Source organism: Streptopelia decaocto, assembly GCF_964273445.1.
Source record: "Streptopelia decaocto genome assembly, chromosome: 3".
Classification (NCBI taxonomy): domain Eukaryota; kingdom Metazoa; phylum Chordata; class Aves; order Columbiformes; family Columbidae; genus Streptopelia; species Streptopelia decaocto.
The window spans coordinates 34,564,170-34,587,273 of NC_138656.1; the positions used below are offsets into that span (position 1 = coordinate 34,564,170).

General features: G+C 44.9%; 1 protein-coding gene across 7 annotated transcripts in view; it reads right to left on the reverse strand.

Moving 5' to 3' along the window:
* The window catches only part of TJAP1 (tight junction associated protein 1), a 41,103-nt gene extending 18,337 nt beyond the window's left edge, over window positions 1-22,766 (reverse strand). For 4 of the 7 annotated variants that reach the window (XM_082049424.1, XM_082049421.1, XM_082049427.1 and 1 more), the window contains exons 1-2: window positions 22,635-22,766; window positions 21,532-21,606 (exon numbers count right to left, since the gene is read on the reverse strand). The gene's annotated coding sequence lies outside the window, so the exon portion shown is untranslated. Of the gene's footprint in view, window positions 1-9,544; window positions 9,660-21,531; window positions 21,607-22,634 lie in introns of all 7 variants that reach the window. The other 3 variants (XM_082049422.1, XM_082049423.1, XM_082049426.1) reach the window with 3 other exon arrangements.
* Window positions 22,767-23,104: the final 338 nt, after the last annotated feature.

A 23,104-nucleotide genomic window follows, 5' to 3' on the forward strand; every position in this document is an offset into this window, starting at 1 on the left:
TTGGGTTCACACTCACCAGCATCAGCAATAGTCACATCTTCCAGGCAAACAGACATGAACACACAAAGGGTCAGAAGGCTGCAGTGGAAACCTAACAATTTGCTTTGTTAATGAAAAAAGCTGAGGATTCCTCCACCCCTTCACAAAGACGAAACACACACAACCTCTTTCCTCTTCACAGTGAGAGTGCAGTTACAGAGCACGGCTGCACAGGCAGCATGCAAGCTTGACTCTAGCTATTTTTTACCAGAGAGCATCCCTCAGTGCAAAACCCACTTGCAGAGTAGCTATGTTTCTATGAGATCCAAGAAATGCAAAACCTTTACCATACACCAGGAACAGACGTGATTTAGCACAGAATTGCTTAAGACTATTCTGTACAGGGCCACAGAACTAACAGTCACTTGGCACGCATGCAAAACCACAACACTCCCTGTTAGCATCACTTTGTCTCCAGTAACAAGAAGGAGGTCCATAGCATACAAAAAAAGGTCCCAGAAGGAACCCTTTGGAAAAAAAGAGGGAAAGAACTGAATAAAAAAAACCAAACAAATGAACAAACAAAACAACAAACAAAAACAAAAACAAAACAACAAAAACAACCCCACACATTTGTAGGCACCTACTGTCTTCCTGATACTTGGCAAGTCCCTTGAGGCCTGAGGTACCTAATACTTAGCTTTGGTTCTAGCATGCACCCAGTCTCTGCCTGCTTGCTGTTGCAGGGAATGTTCAGCTGCTGCAAAGAGGGAGAAGACTTGCAGGGTTTTCCTCATCATCACCTCCTCTTGCGTTGCCGTTTCTGACCTTACAAAGCAGTCTGCTTACCAGAATTCACAGTCAGCAGTCTCCCTTCCTCAACAGAAATGTGGTGACTACGTTGCAGAGAATGTTTCTTATTTCAGGCACTGTGTCATCTTTCCACCCTTTTCATCTTAAAAGCAGCATTTCTTTAACCTCGCTTTTAATTCGGAAAGATAAACTTGTATGACATGGAAATTACATTCCATAACACAATCACCATCACATTTGTTTCTAATACGACACTACAGAAACATTCATTGGCTATCACAGAGTCAACATACTCCAAAAAACTCCAAATGCAATACTGACATGTAAAAAAAAAAAATGCTGCTACTGTCCTGTGCCCCATATCTGATCACCACAGCTAACCTAGGGTTTTCAGTCTGCGTGGGCCAACCTATAGTCCAAATGCATATCCAACACATGACATTGGCACATCCCACTTTAGGAGGCAACAATGTCTCTTCTCTAGCATTATGAGAAGCAAATGCAAGACAGACTTGTCCAGTTGCCTTCCCATGCTAATGGACAGAGGCACCTTCAGCCTCCACATGTCTTAAACCATACTACGTGAGGAGCTGCTGCAGTAAACCTGATCAAGACAACTGACCAGCAAGATGGATGATGCAATAACTGCATCAAGAGGTCTTGTCCAGGGCAGACAAGCAAGCTGTGTGAAGCTAAAAGCAGCACCTGTAGACTGCTGGCACTGATTACGATGGAAAAGGACTGCAAGGCTATTAAAGGACATTTTAACATTTAATGAGATCTTTTCATTCAGAGAAGGCATCTCAATTAAAAGCACATTTAGATCCATTATGCTGCTGGCTACTTTGAAGCTCATTTTAAAATAAAAGGATGACAGCTCCTAGTGCAGAAACTTGCATCTCAGTTCTGCTTGTATGTTAATGCTCACAATTCAGATCTGAGTAATAGCATTATAGTGACTCTTGGATTAAAACTGAGTTTCAGGAGGATTATTGCTCATTCCTGATTTTCCATACCAATTAACCTTGACTGTTAGGCAAAAACCTCTGTTCCCTGCATGGGAACAATTCCAAGAGCTATCAAGAAAAAGGGATCACGCTATAGCTGTTGAACAAGAGTCCCTGTAACAAGCCCTACTTAACACCTAACATATTTCCAAAGAAAATGAAATGCCTACACTTTACAGTCTTACATAGTTCTTGTTGAATGTAAATACCACCGGACATATCATGTGTCTGTCATACTCATCACGGCCTGTGGAAGTCTCTTAAAAGCAATCACAATTGCACTTTTCTTGCAGTCCTGCTCCCTCCTTCCACAAGATCTCAGTCCCCCTAATTCTGTTGCATTCCATATCCTTAAGTATGCATTTTATTCTCTAGTTTCTTTGCTATGTTAAAGGTAGCTTAGTTTCCATAACTCTTTTATAAAAGCCAGGACAGATTGACATTGCCCAAGAAACATAACCATTGCTAACGTGTAACTGGAATAGAATGCAACAGCTGATTAACATCTGAACGGGAACAGGACAGGAAGCAAAGGACCCAAATCCAATCCCCAGAAGGAATGTTAATGGAGAATAAAAATACCCAGGGGAGATTTGACCAGGAAATGAGCACTACTTTTCTAACGCATATAAAAGCACAGAACCACCTTTAATGGCTACATCTGAAATTGCACAAGGACCAGCTAAGCAAAAGGTCATTTGCCAAGTTACCTTTAGCACTGACAGCTACACTGGGGACTAATGAGAGCTTCTTATCCAGAAACACTGATACATCAAAAGCCTGTTTAATTTGTTCAGTGATCCTGTTAGTTTGATCTCTTCAATTTGTTCAGTGATCCTTTCAACTCTCACAAGGTTGTTTAGGCTACAAACTTCCAGAGCCTGTTTGTCTTTGCACCTTGGGTTTCATGTCCTTCCTCAAACTGTCTTCTTACCTGTGTTCTTATAAGATCTTCCATTGGAAGAATTTTGGAGAATGTTTCTCAGATACTTAAAGAGGTATACAAAGCCATTAGAAAACAACTCATGGAGATCAGAAGAACTCTCAAAAGTTCTTGAAAATAACTGTCAGGGCTCTGCTAGAAAAAGCAAATCTTGATGCACTAACAACATGTGTCTGGCAAAAAGCTGGTAGATCATGAGGCAAATTGGGAGCCATGGCCTTAAACTTTCGCAAACACAAGGTAGGGAATGGCTACAGCAAGGAAACATTTGAAGAGAAGAGAGGAAGAGAGAGAAGAGAAAGAAGAGGAGAAGAAGAGAAGAGAAGAGAGAAGAGAAGAGAAGAGAAGAGAAGAGAAGAGAAGAGAAGAGAAGAGAAGAGAAGAGAAGAGAAGAGAAGAGAAGAGAAGAGAAGAGAAGAGAAGAGAAGAGAAGAGAAGAGAAGAGAAGAGAAGAGGAGGGAGTGGGTGAACATTTCTGTATAACATCAACATGTAGGAATTCCCTCCCCAGATTACTGTCAGCTCCTGCGCTATGTAGGAGGGGAAGAAAAGGAAAAAAAAAAATCATACATTACCTTCCTAGAGCATAAAATCAAAAGGCTTTAACTAGGACAAGATAGGAACAGCTTAAATTCTTCAAACACTGAGAAGCAAACTCTCAGCCCCTGTAAGTATTCCCTAAGCCACATATAAACCTCAGCAATTCATATCAGCAGTCCTCTTGTTTCAGCGTTTGGTTTCAGCACTCTACAGCCTCCACTTCCTCAGTGCCAGGGACTGAGTGTCACTAAGCTGTCTCTCTAGCAGAGAATATAGCACTGCTAGAGAATACTCCATTACTGCAACCTATATACTTGCCTCAATATGCCCTACAAAACATCCCCTCTGTCTGTGAATCACAGTGATGCACAGATGGCTAACACACTATGCAGCACCTACACAGCCAGACAATGGAGCAGAGCTCATTATTTGCATTATTTACAGAGGACAGATGGACAAGTTGTTGCAGTGACCCAGCCTACAGAGCATCTGCAATGCTGAGGAGGGGTGAAGTCAAGCCCTGATGCTTGCAGGTGCTGGCAAAAGCAAATTTCAAGAAATGAAATGGCTGTTTACAGCAGCCAGCTTTATTCTGAAATGCTACCACGCCAACCATGCTTACAGAGTAATTCACGTGCCAGCTTTGTTCCCACAGAGCCTTCACCCACAAGCAGAAAACACAAGATGTATTGACTAGATTTATCCTTTTCAACAAGAAAGAGAATGGACATCTGCAGTACTTACATAGTAACTCCTCCTTCCTTGGCCATGAGTTTTGTAAGTAGGTAAGTCACTGTAGAAACTGAGGTACATACTGGAGGGAGACACTAACTGGGAAACTATCAAAATTGGGTGAAATTTCTTTCAAGATCTGCCTATCTGTAGAAAAGTCCAGCTCAAACCTCTTCAGCCATCTGAATCTTTTGAAACATTAAACATTTGCAAAAGTTTTGAGATGTTGCTTTCACTGCTTACACAGCACTTTTATTGGCAGGTTGAGGAGGAACTTTAACATTTCAGGGGTCTCATATCTGTTCTATACAAGAAAAAGCCTAATTTATAAGGAGGAGTAATCTACTTTAATCAAACACGATGGCTAAGAACAACCTAGTTGTACAAAGGCTTGCAACGATCAGTTTGCCCATCCTCCACCAACATGCACCACAAGAGGCTCTTTCATCCCACGATCACATGGCTACAGCCAAACATGACATACTGTTCAGCAAGTAATAAAATGGATCAGCTTTTTCCCCAAGGTCTTGTCTACATATACACTGTACAAAATTAAATTGACTTAGAAAATAATATAAAGCAGTATAACCCTCCCGGGTAAATGTTCCTAATTCAGTTTAAGAGCACTTTACATTGAATCAACTTAAGTTAAATAGATAGATACAAGCCAGAAACTAAATTAAGGATGCCTATACAAGAATGCTGCACTAATATAATCACAGCTGTTTCTAATCTGATTAAGTTAAATCAGTACAACTTCCCTGCAATGGCGAAATCCTTACCAATATTGAAGTTAACCCTTTTTTTCCCCTTTCTACTTTCAAATAAGGTTTTGCTGGGTTTTGTGTTTGTGGTTTTTTTCTTTCCAAAAAACCCAGAGTGACATCTCTCTCTCAGAATCTATATAAGCTAACCACAGTACACAAAGTATAATAAGGTATTAAAGGTACTGATATTTATGTGACTTTAAAGTTCACTACTCCTATGCCAATTAAACATAATAATAATAATAATAATAATAATAATAATAATAATAATAATAATAATAATAATAATAATAATAATAATGCTCAGACCAGCATGGCATAACATTTTCTCTACTCTCCCCAAGCAAGGGGGGAACAGTGATCACAAATACTTGTGCTGTGCCCTGCTTTCCATACACCCATACAGCTTTTGTTTGCTGATGTCCAACACACCTGGAACAGTTGGGACACCAGGAAGGCAATGTTCCCCACTCACGCATTCCTAAGGGTATGGCTCACCAACAGCTTATCTGAGCAAACTGGAGTGTGGAGTTACAGCACATTATCTAACTGCCCCCAGGAATGGCCTTACTAACTGCCCTTCTTCCACCAAAATATGAAGTCTTCTTGCTAACTGTGGGGTAAACACATACACAAAACAAGCCTGAGGTCACAGACCTAACATGCTACAAATCCACACTCTAAAATCACATCTCATCTCCTCACAGTTGCCAAAGCATTTCCCCTTGAAATGTATTTGTCAAAATTAAATTCCAGTAATTCCAAAATTACTGGTTTTTTTCCTCATTCAAAACTATTTGAACTGTTCCTCCCAAATATCAAGACTTAATTTATCTTCATTCTTTTAGCACTCTCGCTTTAATCTCTATCTGCTTCTTCAATCAGGTCTCTTCATGCTCACTCCAACCTTCCTCACATCCACTCCAGCAACACAACCATCACCTTCTCCTCACTGTTGCCTTCTACTGCCATCTCTGCATTACCATATGCAGAACTAACTTCCTCTTCAGTACAAGTTTTCCATGCTCAGCACAGAAAGACAATAGCAAGAATCCTCTCAGCGCCCCCTGTAAAGAACTAAATCCCTCACACTCAATTGTGCCACAACTCTGAACACGGTGGTGAGCTGTTACTTTTGCTGAGCACCAGGTGCAGCCACAAAATCAACCAGAGTTGTAAGTCCTTTTAATTTAGTATTTTTTGGAAAGAGCTATTTTGAAGACCTGATCACATGACAACATGGACTGTAGGTACACACAAAAGTTCAGTTGCTAAGGGAACCACACATCCACATTTTCTATTTTACGAGATTTAAATTTCAACTCTCAAATGGCTGCAGGCACACTTTTGTAATAAACTGTTTGGTCTTGAGCCTCAGATTCACACTGGTAGCTTCCACCAATTATACGGTTATGTGGCCCCACATCAACTCTAGGATTCATGCTCACCACAAATACATGCAAGGAGGAAGGCAGGAACAACTTCCATTCCATAGGTAAAGAAATTGAGGCACTAGGTAGAAAGAAATAAAAAAAAAACACAACAGTTTTGTGCACTGTTTTTGCATGAAATTTCATGTTAAAGAGCCTCAGCTGTCATAAGAAAGGAACTGCAGGACAATTCAGCAAGACACAGACTTATTTCTTGTACCTAAAACAAGAGTGACCTGGGATAGAAAAGAGAAGAAAAGTGTGCATGAGCTAAACACCTACCTGACAGCAACTGAGGTGAATAGCCTGCAATTCTTTATAAGTACAAATAAAGCAGTAACCCTGATCCAGTAGTAGGAGAACAATATTTGTACTATACTCAATTCTCTCTGCTGCTGGGGTTTAATCCCAGCAAGAATCGTTTTGGTTTAATTAGCTTTTCCCTAGCAGATGGTCAGATGTGAGAGGCAGAGAATGGTACAGGCTTAACTGTCGGGTGATTGTGCAGCTGCATCTGTAGCTGAACAGTTAAGCATGTCCAGGAGTCCAGCTGTAGTTTGCACGACACAGTCCGTCTCTGCCATTAGACAAATGTCAGCTTTCTCTTTCTCCAGATTATATATCAGTCAGAGGCACTACCCAAAGGCAGGCAAACAACTAACATGCAGTCTCACCACCATCCCCTTTCACAGACAAAACCCCCAAACCTTAATCAACTGAAAGTCCCTCTTTCTTTGGTGACAGAAGCACATTCAGAAGCATTGCCATGGAAACTTGAGCCATCCTCTGTGCTATTGATCAGAGATTTTCTAGCACAGAAATATTTTATGATCTTTATAGCACTCAGTACAGACAGCAGTCAGAATAACGAAGTAAAATTACAGACTCCAGCATTGTGCGAGGACAGCAGTGGCAACCAAGTTGCCTGATCCTCGCTTCACCTACAGTGAGCAATAGTTCGTTATAAGCTGGCAGGGAAAAGCAGTGTAGCACTGAGAGAAACAGAAATGATCGCAGAGGAATAAACCTGTCCAGCCAAAGGGAGAAAATTGAAAAGGATTCACAGCCTTTTCCCAAAGCTGACCAAATCCCACCACCTTCCCTTCCTGGAAGTTACGAGTGATGTTGCTACTGACTCCTTTGCAAAGCAGGATCCCTACCAGGCACAGATATCTCCTGCTTAAGTCACAGCCCTTGCTTACTCTGGAGACCACATCAAATATTCCCCATCAATTTCCACTCAGCCTCTGCACCCAGGCACAATGTGGAGTGTTAGAGCACCCACACCTACACGCTGGCAGCAGTTGTCTCAACAGGCCACAAAGGCAGAACAAGGAAAGGAGACAGCTTTCAAAAACATGCTTTGGGCCCAGCAGATGCAGAGCCTGAGCCAAGGGCAGGAACAGGCACAAAACTTGTCTGAACTCTGTAAACAATAGAGAAGCATGGCTCCTGAAGCAGAATGTAACCCTGGAGCTTCTTCTCTCTTTTTTGTGGTGTGGCCCTGTAGTTGATCTGGCCTCAGTTTACCTCATTGGTTTTTTTTGTTGTTGTTGTGTTCTTTTTTAGTTTAGTTTTGGTTTGGTTTTTTGTTTTTAATGATTTTCTTAGTCTTCAGCAGCACTGAACTGCCAAGAGATTTTATTCTGAGAGTTCAGTCACAGAAATACAACACAGTTTAATCCAGTTTAGGAAAAGCAAACAGATCCACCCACCTGTCTTTCACTGGTGACTTGTATAAAGCAGGCAACTGCCTATGGCTCTTCTCTCCCCATTCACCTGGGCTCCAGTCAGTCCTTTTAACAGCAGGATCCTACCCACAGCAGAGGGGACCCACACCTCCAGCCCCTGCCCTACAAGCTGTACATGAGGAGGCTGCCTGTCACCAGCAGTCACAGGCTGGACTGCTTGTCCTTCTGTATGTACTGTATTGTACCTCCCACGTTCACCTTCCTCCTTTGGTGGGGATAACCAAAGACATTCCACCTGAGACCAAGCAAGGTTGTTTCAGCTCTTCCCTCAGATACAACATCTCCTCAGGCAGAGTCAGAGCTCTCACCAACCATCTCCTTCCACATTTGTCATTACTGCTAGACCCACTGGTTTTCTTCAGCTGGAGCTAATAATGAGAATAAATTGTCTCAAGGGGCAATTGCAGTGAAGGGTCAGCACTTTAGTGTTACCACAAGGTCAGGCTGTCCAGACTAGCGCTACATCCTCTGCCTGCCATTGCTCTCGTAAAACTGAAATGCCAGGCCTTTACCGCTGTTTTCCTTTGGGACACCATAAGGCCGTTAATTATTCTGAAGTTAAGGAAAAACATCTCCTTTTTAGCAGTGAAGACAAGCTCCTCATCTCCACATGGCTCCTCCCTGCAGAGGTAAGTAAGCTCTGTGCAGCTCCTTCAGAGCACAAGCTAGGAATGAGAGATAGTCCACCTGCAAGTGAAGTCACCTGTCCTCAAACGGGCTCTAACCGAGAGCAGAGGATGATCGGACCCAGATATTCTAAAGAAAGCAAGCCATCACGTTCCAGGTACTTTTTTTAAAAAAAATTCCTTTTTGGTCAAGTGTTAGACTAAACCACTCAAAGAGCTAGCAGATCAGTGCTCATCTAAGGGCAAAAAGACGATGGAGAAATGCCAGTGTATAGGCAGGCAGATGTTGCAAACAGAAGGTGTTTGTCCAGTGCCAGTAGCAAGCTGTTAGCTCACGCCTTCAGCTTCATGCAGCTGCATGAGCTCAGCTCTACAGAGCCTGTGACTCTGACATAAGGAATGTCTCAACTGGAGAAACACCACATCTGCTGCAGGCTCAAGGTGCCCCAGGAGCAGGGCAATTCCAAATTTCACTGTCCAGCTGTAGCCCTGCTTTCTGCACCCTGTCCCACCAGGGGGAGATCTAGCTGCTCAGTGAGGGTTACTGCTCTTAGCCGGAGGAGCACATCTCCCTGGCTGAGGTGTTTGGGACCGGACACAGAAGCACATTGATCTCGGTTCCTACACAGTCCTGAAGGCCAGCAAGGAAATCAAAACAAGGAACTGGTCATTTTCCCTCCACAACATATTAACACTCACTGTTTTTCTAGAAATAGAAAAAGGCCAAGAATCAGCCCTCCTTACTCCTTAGCCAATGTCACACCAGTTTCATTCCAGCTCCCTTACTCTCTTCCTCGCAATCAGAGAGTGACAGCAGAAGCAGCATTTAATCCTAAACAAGAACTACATTTTTGCAGCCATAGCCTGTATCACATGACAAAGCTGGAACACCGAATGATTGTACACGCTTAGATGTTCTATCAGTAACATTCCACATAACCCGTTTTTAGACTTACTTATATTTTGCTACACCTCATGTTGCCACAGGGCATATTCTTCACTTTGGCACTGCAGAACAGAGGAAGGAAAACGAAGGTTCAGGTAACACACTTTCTTGTCAACATCCAAGCCCTAGAAGTCAAGTACGGAGTCAGTGGCAATGAGTTCGAAACAAAATGCACATTTTACATGAAACCAATAGAGAAGAGAGCCCAAACAGAATAATTTCCAATCATTTCACAATGGTAAGAGCCTTTTGCAACAAGTAGCATTTCCCAATCACCTATCAATGAGATCCTGCTTTGTAAAAGAGTGTGGCATGGACCAATCTGGTAACAGCAGCTCTGCAGCAACTGACCCAGAGATTGTGGCAACAGCTAAAAGGCAAAAACCATGCTATAAAGACAGAGCACTTCCGAAAGCCAAATCTTTCATGCCTGCTACTGTCTAAAGATGGCAGTAAGGAGGCCTTCTGCAGAAGACTAACTTTAAAATGGAAATGACTGGCAGGTCAGAATTTCAGGCTACTAGAAATTGCCAGAAGGGAAAGTTCAAGTCCCAAAGATCAAAGCAAACTGGGTAATGGAGTGAACAGCCCAGGACTTACCCAAGACATAGAAGATGTTCTCCCTCAAGCCTTACCTATGGGCTGCCCATACCGACACGGTCAAAACGGACCACATTTCCCTGCACCAGGCAAATGAAGGACTTACATAAAGAGGACAAGGATGGCTTGCATAATAGGGACACAGAAAACTAGTGACCATTTCTCACAGACATCATATCAAGGATCCCAAAATAATGCATCTGCATCCTGATCTGCCATTCTTCACCAAGCTTCATGCCCTCATCTCTTGAGGTACCAGCCAGAAAAAGGAAGCTTTTCCAGAAGAAGCTGGAGCAGTTCAGCTGCAGCACATACATGTAAAAACATTTGCCCACTGTGCTGGTTTTGGCTGGGACAGCTGACCCCAACTGACCAAAGGGATATTCCATACCGTATTACATCACACTCAGCATATAAAGCAGGGGGATGAAGAAGGATGTTCAGACTTATGGTGTTTGTCTTCCCAAGTAACCATTATGCATGACGGAGCCCGGCTTTCCTAGAGATAGCTGAACACCCACCTGCTGATGGGAAGGAATGAATGAATCCCTTGTTTTGCTTTGCTCATGTGTGCAGCTTTTGCTTTTAAACTGTATTTATCTCAACCCAGGAGTTTTCTCACTTTTACTCTTCTGATTCTCTCCCCCATCCCACCAGGGGGAGTGAGTGAGCAGCTGCATGGTGCTTAGTTACCAGCTGGGGTTAAACCATGACACCCACCAACTGTGGGCAACACTCCTGCCCGGGGTTATATCCAGGTGCCATTCCATCTCCAGGCAGACATCTCATGCACAGTTTGTACTGAGCAGAGCTTGATGGCAAGAGCCACTCAATCATCTACTGATTGCCAAGGTCACAAATGCTGCAGGGGGGGATGAGCCAACCTTAATTGTCCTTATCGGTATAAATTAAACCCTACAACACACCCAAGCAAACAACCAGTTCCTTTGGAGAAGCAGGCATGAGTTATTTTGCTGCAGCTATAAAGGAAACATTGCTGCTAGGACATGCCCCTGGAGTGACTGTGCTGCTCAGCTCTCCTGCTGCATTCCTGGGGTTGTTTAGCATGGACTCAGCTCCAGCCTTTCCACAAGTAAGAAGTCTGAACCCTGAATGCCATCTGCAAACACAGCCAGACTCCACCTCCTGCATGCCTGCAGGCCACCAGGTGTGGCCAGGAATGGCACAAGCTACACACTAAACACACCTTTGATGTGGAGCTGAAAGCATGTAGCCGGGGGGCATGAACAGCACGCCGCCCGCCGCCGTGCTGACTCCCAGTGCAGGAATGTGGCTGCAACCACAGGCCAAGGAAGGCAAACACATTGCATTCCTCACCAGGCAGGGAAGGAAAACAAGCAGCAAGCCCGCACACCCACAGCGCTGACACCCGCCACGTTCCCCATGCATGCCAGCTCTGCCACTGCCAGGACCCCAACAACAGCTTTGGCCTCAAACTCAGTTGTGGGAGAGTCCTCGAGTTCTCCAGGCAACTACTAGGGCAAGAGAAACAGAGCAAGGCAGGAGAGTTACCAACTGGGCATGCAAGCTACAGGGAGGAGAAGAGCTACCACAATGGCTGGGAAGTAACCATGTCCCAGGGCAGGAACAGCTCTGTGCAGTAGCCTGGGAAGGGAATTTCCCCAATTTTTCCTGTAAGACAAGGGTCAAATGTGTCACTGAGATGACTTGAGCTAAGGGGGCAGAGCTGAATAAGAAGCTGACTTTGGGCATCAGGGTGCTTGGAAGGATCCAGGCCTTTTTCCAGCCCCAGGAAACCACTCTACCTTGAGTCAAGCAACTGCTCTGAGATGCAGGCACTTCCTCATTACGCAAAAATCCTTTTGTAAACACTGTCCCCACTGCCCACAGAAACAGATCTGATCTTCATTATACATTATTCTCTCCCTACAGCACTGACATCTGGTCACTTACATGATCAAGAGAAGAGAGACTCAATGTACAAAAACCCAAGACACCACATAACCTCTCACCTCAGAATCTCACTATTCTAGAGTCACAGAGATTCTGTGCTCTAGTCAGAAAAAAACACTACTCCTCCTTCATGAGGCACTCCTTCAAATCCCAAAGCTCTTCAAAGAATTCACAGTTCTGAAACACGAATTTACTCTAAAGGGAAAAAGATGAGGATGTGTCTGGAGGTGAAGTTGTCAGCAGCATTCTCAAGCCCATGAAAGGACGGTTGTATTGCAAAACCCCCACATTCTGAAACTGCGCTTACTTTGTGCAATACAACTAAACATCAACCCACTCCTAAAAACCCATTGTCCAGTGCTAAGGGCCAACTATGAGACTTGATAGCCAGTGTTCTCTCAGGGCCGAGCAGGAAACCAATACTGTCACTAACACTGTTGCAAGAATATACTGCACTTGAATCTACACCAATATCCCCAAGGCAGCCAAAACAGAACTCCTATCTGTTGTGCTTCACAGAGTAGCTTCCGAACTTCAGCAAAGCACAGGGATGTCAGAAAGGAACACAAATTCATAAGGCAAAAATGGCAGAAGCTATTTAACACAAATGGATGTGGTGGAACACAGATTTCCTTCTACTTTCCAAGAAGCAAACAGCACACACACAGAGGGAGCCCTGTGCTGTCACCACACAAAACAGTGTCAGCAAATTCTGAGAGCACTGTCGAGGGGCTGAAACGCTGTCATCTCTGGGAAACCTGAAAGGGGAAAGGTCAGTGTAGCTACAAGCTCAGAAACGTGCCAATGTATCTAGCAAGCTGCCTGAGCAGGGATGGTTTATAAGGCTGTGGCCCAGCTGTTCCACACCCCACATGTGCATTTCAAAGCCCTCACTGAGGGGAATGGTCTGGTATTAGGTAACAAAACTAGACGAGATTAGGTCCAGTAGACTTTCCCATGCTCATTAAAATTCAAGGCCTCAAACTACCTATTCCCTTCTTAGCCAGTAAGGTGAACTGCTGCAGTAGCTCCAGTACTTGGAAGAAGGAGGCGTGAAAGGCCAGATTTACCAATAGATTTATATCCAAAGACATAAATAGAAGCCTGACAGGATTTACAAAAGCACCCAAACAGATTAGGTGCCTAAATCACTGCATGCAGGAGAAATGGTTTCTCCAGTTCTAACCACTCCATACCTCTCCAACCCCAGCCACCACAAGAAAACACATCTCAGAGAGGATGGAAGCCCCTGCTGCTCTCTACAGGTTGCCAAGGGCCATCACTGTGTAACCCACCTCAATGGTGACACCTCCCACAAGTCTCAAGAGTGCAACCTGCAACGGCTGTGGCTCTCGCAGAACTCAAGTCTGCCCGTTTCCCGGAACAGGAGCTGTCCCTTCAGCCTCTCCTCTCCCTTCCCCCACTACATCTTTATTTTTCATAGACTTAATACCGTTTCAAGGCACAACCCTCATCCTGCCACCGGTGGGCGGGTGAGTGGGGGAAAGGGGCCCTTTATAATTGTAGTTTTGCAATCTGCCAGCCCGTCCAGGCAGCCTGTTCCCGCCTGCACTGTATTAAATACCTTATAACTGATTACACCCCCATGGGGCATGATTAGCAGTCTTCAGAGAACAAAGTCTACTTTCATAAGAATAAGAACAGACACGTACTGCTAACCTACTACACAGCTGGGCAGGTGAGGGAACAGGGGAAAAAAGGAGGGGGGGTGTGGAAGAGTTAACTGTACTGCTAACTCTCTTCTTTCCTTCTCTTCTCTATCCCAGCGTTTCTGAGTTGAGACTTCCACTGCTCTGGCTTGTTGCCTTCAGACTTACCCCAGAAGATTCGGGTAACATAAGCTCATGAACAAACTGCCGCCCATGGAAGTTGGGCAAAGTCCTAACCTAGAGAGGTAAGACCCTGAGGCAAGCAGAGCAAGCTTTGCTCTGGGTGACAGCAATTCCTTCACACAGTTCCCAGGAAAAGGGAAGGGTGAATTCCAACAGTGGCATCAAAAACAAGGAGAAGGAGGGAAAGCTCAAAATACAGTCACATACCTATGCCCCTCTCTAACCTCCATCTGTATCTGGAAAAGCCTATGTATAAGCAGCAAATCATCTAATTCAATCTGGAGGCTGACAGCTGTCCAGAACACAGTGATTTTTTTTTTTCTTGTGGGGAGAGAGGCAGCGAACAGGACGAAAGCCCTCCCACTCTGAGACAGATAATAGGGATCCCCAAGCATACACAGTCCATATGCATTGCCGCAACAAAGAACCAGCCTGATGGAAACTTAGCCAATCTGACATGACCTACAACTCATTAGCAGGTGCCTTCCAAATCTCAAATGCCCACACAAACAGCCACAAACATATTTGGTGCTATCTGGCCTCCATCTCAGCAAAGCACAAGGAATCAAATAGACAGCACAGCCTTTCACCAAAAGTAATAAGAAAAATGGAGGCAACTGCTAGGCTCGAAAAAGTCAAGCATGAGCCCTTCCTCTCCCCCAGCCTACAACAGAGGAGAGGTGAGCAGAACAGGAAGCTCCAGGAAAACAGTCTTATATCAGAGCGATGCCTATGCAGCAGCTTCAAAAACATAGTAAGATCCCTTCTAATTGTGTCATTTTGGAAGTAAGTCACTTGCTTTACCCAGAGCCTACCAGCTTTGCCCATGGCCCTGTGGATACTCGTGGTACAGTCTGGAAGGACTTGTGCTGAGCTGATGCATCTAGAAGGGGGTGCCTTGCTGACACATTCCGCCCAGATTCTTACCCAACCCACTCAATAAAGGACTAGTTGATGGAGGCACCAATCCAGCTAAAAATGGTCTACTTTTATCTGCTTTTCCCAGCAGCATATAGGAGGTATCTGAACTGTACTGCCTAGTCTCATTTGTACAGCAAAATCTGCATATTCTCTTTATTACAGAAAGACCTGAAGGTACCAACTGACTTTAGGCTCTGATGTACTCGGCACCAGTGTAAAAGCATCAATATATTTAGAGTTATCAAACAGACTGTGCTTCCAGGGTTTGGGCAAATAGGACATTTCACTATAAACACAAGTTAGTCATTAGAAGCTCCTGGAGGTAATTTAAATTATCACAGCCAGCACAAAAATAATTTTACTTTGGGAGTTGAAGTTGCAAAGCTCTAGTAAATCCAAGTGACACAGTACAACTTTTTATAAAAGCTGAAAATTAGCTGTGAAGCCCCAGATGGCCTTGTATATAATTTGATTCTGCTAGCCTGGGCTAGGAAAAGGGAAATCACTCTTCATACTGTAAAAAAAAAACAGACCCAAAACCTATAAACCTTCAGCTCCTAGGAGACAGGAGTAGTCTGCTTGAATTTTGTGCATATATATATACACATGTAGAATATATAGAAATAATAAATATATAAATATTTTTAAAAAAAAAAACCCCGTACAGCTAACGATGAATGGTTCAACCCCCTACCCCATGCTGAGCAGCTACCCATCAGGCATCTGAGCTCAAGCTGGAGCACTGCAATCCAACGCCCTCCCCCAGCTGCTGTACCCTCACAGATACCCTGCACTCGCCTCCCATTCCCAGAGTAAATTGCCTTCCAATGCAGAGAAGCACTCGCGCTATGCCGATACCGGTATTCACCACCAGGACAAGGGACCCTAATTTAGCCCCGCACGGGCCCTCTGCAAACTGCTAATCCCCAATACGCAGCTGTTTTTCAAATGTATGGGCATGAGCAAACCGTAAACGATTTATGGCGCGTGGCAGGAAGGCTCCTGGCTCCCTGCGTAGGCAGGGTTTTGGGACAAGATCATGCTTGGACTAATGTTTATATTGCAAGTTGTCAGTCAGGTAGTAAATCATCCCTGGAGCTGCATAGTAATACAGCTCTCCCCATCCAGCTGGAGCCTTGATGACAATGAATTCTGTTGTAGCCATTTCAGATACACCTGGGGACCTATTTACAAAGGCATCATCTAATAAAGCTAAAATGGATACACTTATAAGTAGACTCTACAGAAATTCTGCAGCCCAGCAAGGGTGATTTGCCTCTAGAAAAATCAATCCAACTGGTGCAAGAAGCTTCCCAAAAATGTCACTCTGTACTAGCCCTAGAAGAATTTGATTCAGTGTCTACACAGACAACTATCCGAGCGTATTGCTAGCAAAACGGCAGTTACCTGAGAAAATCCTTCCGAGCATAGTATTTACATAACCATAGTGCAAGCAGAGCTTAGAAATTCAATTCTAAAAGTTCAGTTAATGTATTTTGCATACTTCAGCGCATGAGATGCTTTCTGCTCAGAAAATTAAAGCCACTTAAAGGTAGGATGTGAATTTGAAGTCCATTCTCAAAAAAGTTCCTTAAAACAGCTCTTTAAACAAATAACCTGCCATTTTTCATTATTTTATTTTCCCCCATTTGGAAGGGCTGTGCACAATACATTGGGTATGGATCTTCTACAGGTAATAGAGAAGTGGGAAGAGTTCTCAATAACAACAACAAAAAATATAAATAAAAACACACAAGAAAAAAACAGAACAGTAGAATTAACTGCAATCACTTTTCAGTTGTGTGAGACAGACCAGACTTCAACCCATCTCCCTAGAATGTTTGTAACCTTCCCATTGGACAGCAGCAGAGTCCTCACTAACGAAGAGCAAAGCTGCAGGATGAAATCTGATTTAAGAAACAATGAGGCAAGGCATCTTTGGGAATTGTACAGAGCTTGTGCAGCAAGATGTAACCAGGTCTAAATGCAGTTACCCTAAGTAGCATATGCTAAAATAATGGTCAAAAACCTTACTGCCACAACGATTATCTAATTATTGTCTCAGGAAAATAACTTATATTACTTTGAAACAAATGCTATAAAGTAAAACTTGCCTAAGGCTTTCTATGAGCCTAAGTGTAATTCCCCAATAGTCAGTGAAACTACCTCATCTGTCCCTTTTGATTTGAGAGCCATTAATGCATGAGCGTTACGCTAACGCACTGCACAACCGAGACTTTAAACACAAAAGAAAATCCAGTTATGACTCCTATAACATCGCGAAAGCCAGTTTTACCGCAGAGTCAAAATACAAATATAGAACACAACCAAAGACACAGTGGTCACTGTTGGACTTTCAGTTCTGAATTTTTTGACCCCTAGAAATTAGAAATTTAAACCAGTTCTCCTGTCACTAGCAGCAAGTCGGATCCGCTGTGCCTAAAAACCAGCCTAAGCCTCGCAGGAAACCTTACTTTCCAATCCTGACCCATTTCACTTTCACAGCATCACAAAACTTCTGTGAGAGTCAGTAACCCTTTACTCAAAGCCATTACGCCTGCCACAAAAGAGTTATGTTGCACCCTAAAGCACATGTTGTTCCCAGAACAGCCCATAGGGAGGGTATCCCTACAGATGTCTTGAGGTTGATATGAGCTCCTCCTAGCTCTGAAAGTCTGCCCCCCACTTTTCCCTCAGGAGCTCCCCTTGCATTTAGGCAAACGTATACACTTTATATGTATCTCCATACCACTGCCACTTACCTTTATTAGCCTATCCATTAAACCATGTTTATGCCTACTTGACCAAGCAGCACTGATGACTCTTTTGATCCTCAACACAGACTGGACATGACCTCAGGACACAGACTATGTCTTCCCAGACATTAGGATGTTGAGGCTCACATGACAACATACTGGATCTCACTTGAACAGCCTTAAAGGCCTTCCTTTAAGCCGCCTTCCAGACTAAAGTCCACTACAAGGCTGTAACGTGGAGAGGTCAAACTCCACACGTTCTTTTCCCTCTTACAAGCAAAGGCAAGAAGCACAAACAGCTTTGCCTGACCACTCAGCATGAAGAGACAATACTTTTATGTCTTTGCATTCATGAATAAGACAGTCCTTGTCTATGGACTGCATTACCTTTCCTCTCCACCAGCTTTAAATCCTCAACTACCAGGCCTAATCAGAGCAGCTGGAGTGCTTTGTGGGTTTGTGTTTTGGTTGGTGGTTTTAGCTTTTTTTTTTTTTTTTCCCTAACGCAGTTATCACAAAAAGAAAGGTTAATGGGGAACCTAATATAGCAAATAAGAGTGATTCAACACCTTGCCTCTAACACAGGCCAGTGCGAGGTGGTTTAGAAGATGGAGCAAGAAGCCTCAGTGGACAATTATGGAACAAACTGCCCTTTCGTCAAACCTTTAACTGTTAAGAGATTGGGTGATGTCTGAAAAATACACCTTCTAAAACAAGTTCTTTAGCTAAAGCAAGTCTGAACATTTCCACTCATCAGTGCTTGATCTTTTCTGAATCCCGTTCAGCTCCTAGCCTCAGTGCTATTATGTGGTAGTGAATTTCCACAGATTAGACATCATGTGAAAATACTTTAAAATCATTATTCAGGTTGATGCCTATCAGTTTCACTGAATTGCGTTCACCTCAACTGAGGAATACATTCCAGCTCCTTCATCTCTATACAGCAGTCTTCCTCAGGCTTGGCACCCAGCATTGTTAAAAAGCAGAGGAAAACTGAGCTCACCCAAGTGATGCTTATCCTGCATTCCAACCATCGCAATGCTGTTCTCACGCTCCTACATGGTCTTCTACGCCATTTCCTTCCTAAGCACAGCTCCCAGGAGGACACTCCAGAGAGGGTGGCTCATGTCATTCTAAATATGAGACAGCCTGCAAGCTGCTACTCTTTGTCCTCTCTGTCTGAGCATATTAGCTAAAAGATAGGAACATTCTGACAACAAAAAGACCAATTTCCAAGTCTGGAACAAACGAGGGGGCAAAAAGCAGAAAATATTAATTTAAGTCAAAAAGGTTCAGCCAGATGAGGCGTTACAAGCTGTAGAAACAACCAAACAGCCCCTGGGGAGGGAAAAAAAGGTGGGGAACAGGTCCCAGAGTGTCCACTTGCCTTAAACAAGACTTGCACTGTATAGCAAATTTACCATGCTACAGAATACACAGGACAGTGGATCACACAGGTGCTTGCTTTATTTTGAAGTCATGGCTTGCAATATCCTTTTCACCTCTCCTCCACCAAGCGTTACCAAAGCATTCAACATCACAGTATCCAAGCATCTTATAGACACTTATGGGCTCTTCCTCAAATCCCAAATAAGATGGGCATTAATCGTATTTTGCAACCAAAGAAGAGCAATGGTAGTGATCTGAGCATGTTCACACAATAAAATTGTGGCAGAAATTAGGCACCCTACGCTGCAGATCAGAATTGACTGCAGTGTCATCCTTCCTTTCCAACCAGCTGTAAAAGTACTTCAATTTTAAAAAGTAACATTCTTCATACTACAGTTAGAGACTCAGCCAATCTAGATCTAAGGAAAAGCCCTCAGGTAGGGGAACTGGCATGGAAACAGGATGGATGATTTTGTGTCCTAAGGCATCAGCCCTGTTTGCACAGATTACACACATATTTTCTTTGCAGTCCCGTGTAAAATGAAATTCAGAGAGGATGATATTTACTCAGTTACTAGTGACTTGGAGTACACACAGCTAGCACAAATGCCACAGAACACACTCTCTCCATAGCTTAAGGTATCATACAAAAAGGGGATTCTTCACAAGCAAAGCCTTCAAGCAAGGAGATGAACAGACTCAGCTTCAGGACCTTGAATTTACTCTCAAAGCATCAACCAAGCTGAACAGCCAAGAAAATCTGCTCTATTATGACAATTCCAGTTCCTGACATCCCAAATCAAAAGAGCAGAGATGAGTCAAAAGGTGTCAAGCCAGATCCTCATTTCTTCGTGAAGGAAGAAATGTATCACATGCAGACTCATCTGAGACCTCTAAACATCGTATTTCTCCCAGCAACATGAAAAGTGGAGAGCTATTAGCCACTACTGCATTACTCTTGTCACACTGTGCTGTAAAAGCTAGGCCCCTGCAAATAAGTACGCAACATGGTTAATCTTTATGATCTAACCTCCAGAACTATTTCACAGCACTATGCTATACCAGTTTTCAGTGGATCTTCCATAAAACACAGCAGATATTTTAGCAGGTTAGGGAGCTCACTTTCAGAAAAATCATCAGTCTCCATGACTCACAAGCATCAAGTCTACTTCAACAACTACAAAAGAATACAGTCGCATTTTACTGAAACTTGTTTATCTTGCTATTGTTCAAATAGCTTGGCTTTCTTCACTTTTTTAAAAGCACTTTATATGCTATACCAGCTGCCACAAGTTCTTTCTCCAAGCCAGCTCTGGTACCATTAACGTCAACAAAATGACCAAAAATCAGTCATTCCATCTGACCTTATTTGTCCTGTTCTGGTACAAAATGGGACAGATCTGCAAAGGGCTATATCTCTTTCAAAGCTCCAGTCTATTTTTCCTACATACTATGCCACATGATTGTACTTAGAGTGGATGGCAGAGGTAAGATTTCAGGGTCTGAAAGCTGCAAAGCAAGTAACTTCGCAGCAGCCAACATCTTGAAACAGACTGGAAAAGAATGTAAGGTCATCTTTGGTTCAGAAGGCTGGTTTGAGGAGGCAACGTGTCTTGGCACGTAACTCATCCCCTCCTGACCCAATGCCTTGTTAATATTAAAGATTAAGATAGCCATGGGCTGCACTTTGGAACTCTGCTGGCCCTGCTAAAATGCATTCCCATGATTTCAAGAGCACTGGCTGCCTGGGAAGGAATGAAAAGCCAAAAGCTCCTGATACCACAGCTAAGGCCTGCTAGCTTAGATGTTGATTTAACATCCAGAAGATGAAACATACTGTATGCAAAGCACTGTTGGGATACACATGCTTTCTGCAGTGATTCAGTAAGAAGTGAAGAAAAGAGAAAGAAGTTTTACTAAAAGTGATCTGACAAGTAAAAGAAAGGCATGATCAAATCACCAGCTGCTGGGTACCAAATGGCTGTCCCCCTAAACTGGATCTCCACAGTGAGTTCAGGAGAGGAGAGAAACACCAGCAGTACACTTGCACTGCCCATCAGGGGATCAGTTAAAATACAGGTGGAAAAAACAACGCGGTGGAAGAAATAACCTAATAGAACAGAGAATCACTAGAATTACCTAACTTTGGCACCCCCATTCTTGCAAAAGCTGGATCATCAGAAAGGATTTCATTGGGATCCTGGCTACATAGACCTCTTGTGATTACACAGAGAACACAGCTACTTCAGCACTGACATAACAGACTTTAGACTGCTTCTCTGGATGGCATGTAAAGAGCACTGGCTTACATTTTTAACTGAACTTTTCTTTCCAGGAGCTCTTACTGAATTTTTCAGGGTCACTTCCATTTCACTGATGCCCCTGGCCTCTCAATTCAGGAAACACAGGTGTGTGACAATGCAGAGAACAGCACAGAGAGGGACAGTTTTTCAGGTATGTGGTTCACATATTCTCAAAAAATACAAGCGTGGGGACCAGAAGAACAGTCTGACTCAGCATCAGCTCATTCTTGGCTTCCTTACCTGTCGTCTGATGCTTCAACAAGGATTCATTGCTTCCCCTTATGTAGGCCCTTTATCCCAGTTCCTTCTCTGAATCTGTAAAACAGAGATGCATACCTCTGAAAAGCTTTCGCTGGCACAGAGCTATCTATGTTTGATGGATGATTCTTTTCAGCGGACAACATCCACCTGTCATCTCTCAGATCTAGGTCATTCCCAGCCTTGCCAGACTCGCATATCATTTGCATACCCTGATGCCTACCAATGCAACCTCCTGCCCATCTGAAAATCTGCTTATTAGCACTCAGTCTTTTACTCTGCTCCACGCAGTATGCTGAAGCCCAGAGCCAGTTCAGTATTTATTGTTCACCGTTTTTTCTTTAAAGTCCTCCCATGTGTCCCAGGGATCACTCACTAATTCTATAGTATGAAGCATCTCTTGCACTAGAGAGGGTCTCCCCCTCTGGCAGAGAGGCTGGCAGAGAATTTCCCATTCCCCCGGCCAGGTTTGGCACCAGGGGAGTGCTGCTCCCTCCCTTCCAACTCTGCCTCTGTCAGTCATATTCTGGTTCTTAACACACGCATGCCGGCCCAGACTTGTTCCACTTTGCAGCTCCTACTCCAGCATCGCTCCCTGCACAGATCCTGCTTTCTCATCCCCCACACCACCAACCTCTCCATCACCCACACAAGGCTACACCCTGCGTGGACCAAGCTCAGCCTGCTGATTCCGTGCCCACTCTGCTCCACAGGGAGGGAGAGCTCCCTAACGCCTTGATGGCCGAGGCGGTGGCATTACCACCCTCCCGCACGGGGACGGCCCCTTCCCCGGGACCGAGGCTGCGGTTCCCCCACGCTCACGCACCCAGCCTCCCGCCCCGCCTGGCTGAATCCCCCTGCCCACGGTGCGACTCGCCCGGACCCGCTGTCCTCCGGGGACGCGACACCTCCTCTCGGCCTTGGGCCACACAGGGGGACAGGGAGACCCCCCGCTCGCCAAGCACCGGCTCGAAGCCCGCCCGGGAAGGCCCGGGGGCGCAGGGGGCCCCGCCCGGGCCCGGGCTCAGTCCCCAGTCGATCGCGTTCCCCGCTCCCCACCCCCGGGGCCCCAGCCCGGCTCTGACCCGGTCGGGCTCGGCTCCACCCAGGGTCCCAGTGACTTTGCGGCCGGTTCTGCCCCGGTTCGGCCCCGCCTCGGGCCCGCCCCAAACTTTGCCCCCGCTCGGCCCGGCCCCACGCTCTCGCTTCAGGCCGCCATTTTGCCGCGGGGCACGCCGGGTAATCCGGCGGAATCCCCACGCCGCAGCGCCGCTGCGTCACCGGGCAGCACGGGAGGGGGCGGGGCCAGGCGCATGGCGGGCGCGCGACGCGTCTCCCGGTCACCGCGGCAACGCTAGGGGAGGGGCGGGGCGGGGAGAGCCGTGGGGGACAGGGGCAACGGGACGAGACCAACGGGGCTGCGCGGGGGGGGGTCAGGACGAGCGAACCCGAGTGCCGGCGGGGAATGGGGGATGGGGACAAGAGGGGTCGAAGCGGGTGGTGCTTGTCCGGCGGCGCTGCCGGCCGGGCTCGGTTAACGCCTGCGGTCTGGTGG